Below are 11,492 nucleotides of genomic sequence, written 5' to 3' on the forward strand. Positions count from 1 at the left end.
CAATATCCCCATGTTGAACACTGGAAGAAAAAGAGTGAAATAAACAGTACCAATAAAAGGTATTTTGACAGTAGACTCGATCTGGGGAAGTTCAAAGGGAATCAAGGCGGAAACCCCCTTCATAATGGCCAAATTTTTACCGAAATCGATCCCCTTTTTTAACAAATCGACAGAAATAAAGCTTGCGTCTGCGGGAATGATTGAGCATGGGTTGTAGAATGTAGAACTGATAAGAGGAGGAGGAAGAAGGAGAAGAAGAAGATGGGAAAAGAGAAGGTGTGCGCTATCAAAATTGTTGAGGACAATAGTACTTTTTAAGAGACGTTGATGAAGAAGAAGTTTAGAATAATAATAAAGAAATAAATAAAAATCAATATAATGTTAAATAAATAACGGACGTTAGAAGGAGTTTTAAATATAGTTAAATAAGGAAAGAAGAGTTCTATAAATGACAAAATATTAAGATACTACTAAATTTGAAAATTCGCTTCAACCATAGTCCTAAATTTATCATTAATCCCTGTTAAGAATTAGTTTATCTTATTTATGAAAAAAATACAAAACATAACTTACTAAATAATAAATAACTTTAAAAATAGCATCGAAATTGAAAAAAAAAATATAATAAAAATATTATTTAACTTTATATGTATTTTGTAGTCTTCAAGAAGTTACAAAGAAGAAACTACAAAATAAAGATTGAAGATTAAGTTAATAAATAAGTACAAGATTGTAAAAATTGAAGAATAATTATTTATTAAATAAAATTAAAATAAGTAATATCAAATTTTAAAAATACAAATGAAAATATTATTTACATGGAATTTGTTTTGTTATTGAAAACTTGAAGTTGAACAAAAAAAACCTAGAGAGAAGATAAAGTTGAAAAAACTAATAATGTTGAATTTAGAATGTAGAATGAAGAATAAAAATGAAGATTAAGAGAGAAACACTTATTACAAATTAATGAATGATGTTAAAAGTAATGTGTGAGTAACGATAAAATAATTAATATATCTATATATATAATGATGCTTAATTTTTAAAGTGTCCGGATTGCCAGGTCGAGAGCTGTGTTTAATTTGGATATATATGTGAGAGTAAATGGTTACTTGAGTCGGATTGTGAGTTGATCAATCCATAAACTTAAAACGGTTAAAAATAAAATTAAAAATGTTATAGATATGTTTCGAACTTGCAACATAACAAAAACAAGTACACCTCTTTAACCAACTAGGCTAATAACACTTTATAATTTAAATTTAACACCAAATTTGATAAACGCATGACATTTTTAACTAACTAATATATATATATATATATATATATATATATAATGATACTTAATTTTTAAAATGTCTGAATTGCCGGGTCGAGAGTTTTGTTTAATTTGGATATATATGTGAGAGTAATAGATACTTGAGTCAGATTGTGGGTTGACCCACCCATAAACTTAAAACGGTTAAAAATAAAATTAAAAATGCTATATGTATGTTTTGAACTTGCAACCTAACCAAACAAATATAACACTTTAACCAAGTGTGATTAAGATGTGGTTTGTCGAGGGATAATAGGCCGATATCAATTTAAAATGGTTAAAAAAGTATAAATCAAATATTTGATTGACCAAAGTGTGAGGTCACGATGTTAAATATTAGAAAATATGAATCAAATGTTTGATTGACCAAAATGAAAGTGTAAGGTCACGAAATGGGATGTTCATTCGGAAAAAAAATATGTGAGAAGATAAATTGTTTTAGCGAAGTGAATAAAATATAAAATAAGAGGGTTCTATTTTTTATTATATTTTTATCCGTGTGCATGTCAAATGAATATTCTTAGTTTATTAAATGATGATTATGACTTATTATTTGGAATTTAAAAAGATATTTAAATTTTATCAATATATGTATTAATTTATTCGGGTATCGGGTTTGGGTTTTCAATACTCCCATTCCCGAACCCGATCGGGTAACATTTTTTACTCCCCGACTCCGAACCAAATTTAAAATACCCGAACTCAATCATCGAATACCCATAGGGTATACTCGAGTACCCATTGCCATCCCTATATACTCCTCTTAATATATATATATATATATATATATATATATATATATTTCTTTCCTTATTTAGTTTTCAATAATAATATTTATATCTTTTCACAAAATTATATATAATAAAAATTTTATTTATATATATAATTATAAAACTTTTATAAGTTATTTTATATTTTTATCGTATTCTACATAATTAAAATAAATAAACAATTTTTTTATTAATTTATATATAAAATTTTCTCAAATCATATATAATATAAAAGATAAAATAAAAAATATTCTCATTCCTCATTTATTTCTCAATATAATATATATAAAATAAATATTCAATACTCATAATTATAATATTTATAAATAAATGTATATAACACTTCATAATATATATATATATATATATATATATATATAATTATGAAAATTTTATAAATTATATAATATTTTTATTAGTATTATTTTTATTATATATATATATTTATATATTTATGAAATTTTCATATTTTCATCATATTTTACAATTAGAATATAAAGCTAAAATAGATTTAAAATTTTTTTCACTAATTTATTAATTTTATTTATATAAGATAATTATATTTTTTTTTTCTAAAAGAGGTTTGTTTTATAATGTATTATTTTTAAACATATGTTCTCTAATGAAAGTGTTTAATTCGCAAGTTTTTTAGAATAATAAATATTGGGTTGGTGTTGACTATGATAATTACTATACAACGACTTGCCCTCTAGTAAGTCCCTCGAGTTGTTTGAGTTGGCTTGAGCCTTGCATTTATAGACGTGAGGAATCTGGATTCCTTTTATATGATTAAGTTCAATTTATTTATGCATATAACTTCTAAAATAATTATTAGACTACTATAAGTATATTGATTTTATTGTATTAGAATATTATCTTATATTATGTTTTAGTTTAAATTATTTGTCTTTTTACTTTTATCTTTTACCATAAGAGTTAAAGAACTAAAATATATTATTAACAATTTATTAGTCTTGAATAATGTTTCAGTTTCATGTAAAAAAAACATTATTTTGTTGTCTTTTAAAAATTAAGCCTTTTTAACATATCATAATCAATTTTTTTTTTTTTAAAAAAAAACATATCATAATCAAATAGAGGTAATTAGATATATGTTTTTTAAATGGTAATAAAAATGCTTCTATTCAAATTTTGTTAATAATATTAATAAAGTGAATAAGATATTTTTTTGAATGATTTTAATTTCTAAAAATTAAGTTTGTAACCCTAAAAAAAACCCTTGTCTCGATAATTAAGAATTCAATCTCGATTTGCATGTCATAAATATTTTTTTTAATCAAATATTTTATTAAAATATTTATAAAAATATGTCATTGACATTTTGAAATTAATTATAACAATATTTTGATCAAATTTTAAATAATCTTTTAGATTTAAAATAATCAAATTTCAAAAATCTTTTAGATTTAAAATAATCCAATTAAAATTTGATTAAAGAAATTTATATTCAAATTAATTAATTTATAAGATTATTTGTTAGAAGATTCATAAATTAATTTTTAAAATCAATTAAATTATACATTTACAGACGTATTTTTGACTAGAGTCTATTTTTAGTTCGATGTTTGGTGATCCTCGGAAAAATATTTTCGCAGTATATCCTCCATATCCGTTTGAAACGGTCTCTATTTTATAAAGTCTTAGATTTTTAAAATTGATTTTATTATGTTTTATTTAACGAATTATTCTTCAGATCCTAGACATGCACATATTTTTCTTGAATTTAAAATTATAAAAATTATATTTAAACACTGATACGTGAGGCATATGTCGACAATTAATGAGGAAAGTACCTGAAAAATATCAGTTTTATATTATTAAGATCTAAAAAGATTCCAGACAAGTCTTTGTCAAAATAATTTTTTTATGAAAATGTTTTATTTTTCAAATTTTTAGAAAATGGTTTGAGGTTTCAAAATCATAAAAATAATTTTAAAATTTAAACCAAACAGGCCTTATGATCGACTCTCTTGGTCCTGGTCTAAAACCCTTGGTCATGGACTAAAACCCTTGGTCATGGACTGAGATTCCTTGATCGGGTGTGGAAACTCTCGGTCGAGGTGCTAAAGACTCTCGGTCAGGTGCGAGAGTCATCGGTATTGGGTGTGGGAGTCCTTAATCGGGGTGCGAGAGTCCTCGGTTGGGGTGCGAAAGTTCTCAGACGGATGCAGGAATCTTCGGTCTGGCGCAAAAATTCCTCGGCCGGGGCTCAAAGAATTCTTTGGTCCTAGGTTAGTCTAGGCTAACTTTCCTCAGTCATGGGTGCGAGGTTTTTTCGGTCCTGGGTGCGAGGTGCTCTTGTTCTTGGGTTAGCCTCAAGATAACCTTTATCGGTCGTCAAGAACATCAAATTGCAGGTTTGATGTTTTGATTAGGGCCTTGATCCATTTATTCAAGGGCATGAGAATCTTCATATGGTCCTAATGATCATTTATAAAATTATCCCGATGTGTCATTCGATCGGGATGATGTCACATTTAACTGAAATAGTTTTGAGGTAAAAAAATGAGTTTTATTTTGTAAGCTTATTGAAGTGTAAGGAGCTTGCCAATAACTTTATTATGCTTCATATGATTGAATGAAAAAACATGAGCACTAGCTATTCTTTTTAACCAATTTAAGAACTGAAACTTTTATTGATCTAGTTTGAAATTGATTTTAATATGTTCCCAACATCCTTAGAAACATGTTGGTAAAGTTTCTAGGATGTTGTTCTTGAGTAATAACTCAAAATCAAAAATCCGATTTTGAAAATTTTCAAAATCAAATTTGGATATTTCAGATTTAGATTGATTGATTCAGTTTTGTTTCAACAGAAAACTTATAAATGACCCTAGGATCGTTTTCAATCAAGAAATTAGATAATCAAGTAATATATGAAACTAGTTAAATTAAAATATAAAAATTTCAATTTAAACTGGTAATTTGAATTATAATGTGATTGAAAGCTTACTTGCAATTGTAGAACACTCCTTAAGTCTTTTAGAAGCTTCCTAAATGCTTGGATCAGAACGTCACTGTTATGCCCAAGTGCATCTTTTCATGTTATAGGAGGCTAGTAGTGACAATGGTATATTATTTGAGTTTTTACCCTTATTTGATCACTTATAAATTATACTTAGAGATTTTTATTGAAACAATTAATACTTAGACCTGATATTACCATTAGGATTAGGAATATAAATTTTATTTGTCAATTATATGTGTGAAACAACATGTAGAAGGACCTATGTAAAAGGGAATCACCATAGAATTAGGATATATAATTTTCTCTCTCTTAATCAATAAACAATTAAACCCACTTGACAGCAAATAACCAAACTCTTGAACAACCAACAATTAGGAATCCTTGAAGAACAACCAACCTTAGCAACCTTGAGGAAAATCAAGCATCTAACAGCTTGGGAAAGACAACCAGTCTTAGCAAAGACCATTTTTTTTTTATCCAATTCCGAAATTAAGACAAACCCTTTCCAAACCCACTTTTATAACCCACATATATCTAGGTATTTCATGTAATTTCTATAACCTGCATATATGTTTGAATAGCATGATTTTATGACAAAACATGGTTTTATTGACAAGCATGAGTGATAAACAAGCTGTTTTCTCAAGCATGATAATGTTTATCATGTTTTCCAAATATGATAGGGTTACCCTAATTTATAAAAACACACAATATTTATGAAACCAAACCTTTATGAGTTATGCATATATGGTGACCCCTTATTGATGAACAATAATTGACGGAAATGGGATGAGCTCTGGTCAGCTGAATCCAAAATACTGGCTGATTATTATGGGACCATAGTTTATAGGATGAGCTCTAATTACTGCTACCCAAACTGAAAGATGGTCCAAACAGGTCAAGGGCTTTTAGGGATGGACTCCTAATTGTGCCTAGCTAAATACGGCTCAAACAAATTCCTTACGTTCAGGATCTGCTCTGAATGATATAGGGTCAAAATACAACTCAAGATGTAACTGTACAAACACCATGATATCATTTCTCTAACCATGACTTTGATGTTTATAAAATGATTATTTCTTTTTTAAATGAAGAACACTTTTTATGCATATGTACCTCTTTTAAAAGAAAATCATTCAAGTATGTTTTAAATACTTAAGTTTTTGCTGAGTCATTAGACTCACTATACTTGTGTGGTGTAGGTACACAACCATATCTGTTATGCACTTGAAGGATTGAGTCTTGGAGGGGAGTAATCTGATGGAAATGAGTGTGGAAGGAGGGACCAATACTGATGGCTTACTTGACTTTTTGTATATTCACTTATCTTATATTTTTGTATCTTTACTTGGCTATCTAATGGAGAATGTATATAAGACTGGTATAGAATTATGATAGATGTGATGGAGTTTAGCTTACCTTGTTATAGATTCTTTTGGCTATATTGAGAAGCATGTATATATGAATTATATGTTAAACATGACCAATATTATATGGTTTCCGCTAATGATATCAATGTTAATAGATCTAACTGTTTGAGCAATAGTTATAATATATGAGTAGGGATATTTCACTTACAACCTTATAAAAAAATTTCAAAATTTTAGAAAATCTTGAAAATCTTTAATGGAAGATTTATGTTCGGGCTTAATTCAGAGATGGAGAGTGAATCTCTTCCTTTGGTTTTCCTAGAGGAGACTATTTATAGTCTCTCAAGGTCGGTTCATCGACTAAGTGGATCAGATTTAGATAAAAGACCATTGATTGTCTTTTATTTGATCTTTATCTAGTTGCCCGTATATGCATTGATGTTGCATCAAAAGGTAGGGGAAATGATTACTGGATTAGGGTGATCATTTCACCTTTTAAACGAAGTCTAAAGGTGGAGAAACGACAAAGTTCCATCTTTGAAAAATCAAAGAGGGAAGCTTGTTCAATCTGGCTTGTCATCGTGAGGAAGAAGACAAACCAAATGAAACGACGTCGTTTAGGGAGAAAAATCAAATGTGGGACGCTCTGTCTGCATTCCGTTGGCGATGGGCGATCTACATGCGTTTGGTTTGATGTCGTTGGAGGCATCCATAAGCCGATCTGCTGTTGTGTGAAAGCGCCTTTCTTCCGTTGTAGTGGGCTACACTATCGATTGATAGGTGTTGCATTATAATACAACGCTCATCCAATGTCTATGAGGTATGTTGCACTGATCTCCTCGAATTTCGACTGCAATAGATTCCAACATTTTCCTAGCTTTGGAGCTTATTTGAAATTGATCTTTTTTCAATCCTTTTTGCTCCATTTTCAACCTATAAAATATACAAAATATTTTTAATAAATATGACATTTTTTTTGGTCATTACCTTAATTAATCGAGATTTCATTATTACAATAATTAATTTAATTAATTATTTAATCATGTTTTGGCCTTTAATTTTTTTATACTTTATTTATTCAAAATAATTCATAAATTGAAATTTTAGTGCTTACAAATTTAAATTCAAATATAATGTTTACATATATTTTTAAATTCATCCAATATATAAAGTTGAAAAATATTTAAAAGAAAGATCTAATAAGGAGCAAATCTATGTAGGGGTTCGGTGGACTGAAGCCACCCTGAAAATAAAAATTGACAGTAAAAATATGACTTTACCTCATAATTTCTTAAAATTTTCAATTTAATTATATATTTGTTTATTTAATTATTAATAAAAAATTATAAAAATTACCTTTATACACTCATTTTATATAAAAAAAATTTATAATTTTTTTTAAGTCCACTCAAAATTATTTTAAAAAAATCACAACTCACTTTTCCGAATTCAACCTTAGATCTAATGCACACAGACACAGACCAATCATGACAATATTAATCATGACAATATTAGATGGAAGAAAAGTAGTTTGGATGAAACAAATTTTCAAACATTAAATTTTGAATTAATTATGAATCAAACTGTACAGTCTAATATTCCTCATTATTATATACTAATTTGAAAAAATAAAATATTAAGAAATTAACTAATCAATTCATTCAATTTTTTTATATTTACAATGATTTTATTTATTTAATAATTTAATTTAATAAAAAAATAATATGAATTAATATAAAAATAAATAAATTATTATAATATAATAGATAATTGGACAAATATAAAAATAATTTAAATTAATATATATATATATATAGAAAAAATATGTGGTAATAAAAAATTATTCTTACAAGAATATAGTTTCTTTTTAATAATAATAAATTATTATAATAAATAATTAAACAAATATTAAGAAAATATAATAATTAAATAAAAAAATATGCTGATAAAATATTTTTCATATAACGTCTTAATTTATTTTTTATAATAATAAATTATTATAATAGATAATTGGATAAATACTAAAAAAATATTTAAAATTAATATTTATATATAAATAATTAAATAAAAAAATATGTATCAATCAAAAAATTATTCTTTGGTCATAATTTATTTTCTATAATATTAAATAATTCTTAAATACATTTCTTAATAATTTAAAACTTAACGTATTTAGTTAAAGATATTTTAAAATACATTTATTAATAAATCTCAAATATATTTTTTATTAATTTTTTTTACATTTTTTTTTTGTTTTTCTTTAAATTTATTTTTAGCAAATATATTTTTTTTTTAAATTTTATTTCAGTATTTTTAATTATTATATATAATTATGTTTTTTTTTTATTAAAAATAACATTAATTATTATTTTGTGTGTCTCAATTTATTTTTTTATAATAATAAATAAGTTTCACATACATATTTAAAATTTAATAAAAATAATTTCTTAATTTTGCCTTTTGGTATGATTTTAGACATTTACTCATCACCTGTGGACGAATCTTGTGGTCTTAACAAATGCATTTTAAAAATTCGATTACACCATTCAACATGATCTTATGTTCTAACTCACCCTATGTGGACACGAATCATTATGTTTTATCACCAATATTTGCATTACTCAAGCCGACATTCTCTCCATGAACGAACCATTTGATTACACATTTCGACATGATATTAAGCTCTAACTCACCCACCGTGGACTAACCTTTAGTTTTCTCACTAGTGTTTGCGTTGCTTAAGGACATTCCCTCAGTGGAGGAACTCTTAGGTTATTTCACCCACCATTGTTTGTTTATTCAAGCCGACAATCTCGTTTCTGCTTCATCCGCCACTATTATATAGTTATCACTCATGTAAAATTCAATCCCACATATAATAATTACTTTTAAAGAGATTCAAACTTTAGTTTTAAGTATGAAACGTGAATACTTTAACGGATACACTAAGTAAGAATATTGAAATAACTTTATAATTTTGAATATGTATATATATTTTGTAAATTAGATTTTGTAACTAATGTATTTTTTATTTTTTATATTTATATATTTTCACTCACCATATATATATTTATTATCTTTTTTCTTATTTTTAATTTATATATATAATATTATTTGAGTATGAAAAATTTGTTTGTTAATATAATAATTAATTAATTTTTCAAAAATTAATAATAATGGTATATATAAAATTATATATAATTAAAATAATTAAAAATTTATTCTAATTTTTCTTAATATATATAATGTGAGAAAACATAAAAAATAAATAAATGATAAGATATAAAAAATTATATAATATATAATTTTGATAAAAGTAAAAATTAAAAAAATAATTATAAAAGATAAATTAATATTTTAATTATTTATATATATATTTATTATATTTAAATATATTGTCAAATTATTTTTTAAATAGGTTATATAAAATATAATTATATATATTATAAAATAATTAAATCAAATAAAATAAATAAAATGATTGGGGGAGAGAATTTGAGAAGGAAATGTGATAAAGATTTACGTAAATTTAATTGACCGAAAAAACAAAATAATTTCTCTCTTTTATATATTTCCTCTCACTTTTTCTTTTTACAACAATGAGTTGATGTCACGTCATTTCCTATCTCATTTTTTCCCCAATTTATATAAGAGAAATGATTGAGAAGGGAATGTGAGATGAAATGACGTGGCCGGTGGCTTAATCTAATTTCGATGAAAACATAATAAAATTTCTCTATCTAATCCATCTCCTTATACTTTTGTATTTTTTTCATCTAATAACATTTAGGTGGCGTTTAATACGTGAAAATGGTGAATTTGTCATCCAAATTCTAGATGAATTGACACATTTTCGTGTTTGGTATCCATTTAGAATCGATGTTTAATAACCAGTAGGGTTTGATTTCCCATTTCTATGGGAAATGGATTTCCTGTCTTCCATAGCGGCAATTCCTTTTATAATCCAACTCCGGGCCGCCTCGTTCTTACCGCCGGCGTCAATCTCTCTTTTGCCCCTCATCCGGATATAAAAATATTCCAACTTTTTAAAGTTCAAGTCGTTCTTGAACCCTAGTCGCTTCCGATTCACCGTTCCATAGCCAAATTCATCGAGGTAAGTCTTCTTCTCTCAACCATGGATCGGTTAGGCATCACCGCCATGGAAGTCGACGAATCCAATGAAATTCATAGTTTAATAGACCACTGGCTTTGTTTATGACGTTTGCTGATACTATTTATTGAACTTCATAGTTCGATTGTGATGAATAATAATGTATCGGTAGAGATAAAATACTTTCATGATTTTCTCGCTAGGCGGGCTCATTTGAATACATCAGTATATCAAAGTGATGAAACATGTATTGAGAAATTGAGAATGGATAGAAATACTTTTAAAGCATTATGCACGATGCTTGAAGTTAAAGGAGGGTTACGAGATACAAAACACATGTTGGTTGATGAACAAGTTGCAACGTTTGTACATATTTTAGCCCATCATGTTAAAAATTGTGTGATTAAGTTTATATTTCAACGATTGGGTGAAACAATTAGTAGGTATTTTCGACATGTTTTAGATTCTATTATGCTAGTTCAGAAGGATTTGATGAACATACCAGAACCAATCCCTACTGACTGCACAGATGAATGGTGGAAATGGTTTAAGGTATTGTTAGTCTATTTTACTCATACATTTATACAGTGAAAAATTATTTGAAAATAAAGTTGTAATGTTTGTTCTACCTCGGATAGAATTGTTTAAGATCTCTAGATGGGACTTACATAAATATTAGGGTATCCTCCACAGACATACCTAGATACAGAAACAGGAAGGGGGAAATTGCTCAAAATGTTTTAGCAGCATGCTCATCGGATGAACAATTTATTTATGTTCTTGCTGGCTGGGAAGGATCTGCTGCTGGTAGTAGAGTTTTGTGTGATGTAATCACACGTCCAAATGGGCTTAAGGTTTCTATAGGTGAAAAATTTATTCTTCTAAATCATATCTTATTATTGTAATTATGTTTTCTAAAATGATGGATTATTAT

Source organism: Impatiens glandulifera, chromosome 1 (assembly GCF_907164915.1).
Source record: "Impatiens glandulifera chromosome 1, dImpGla2.1, whole genome shotgun sequence".
NCBI lineage: Eukaryota > Viridiplantae > Streptophyta > Magnoliopsida > Ericales > Balsaminaceae > Impatiens > Impatiens glandulifera.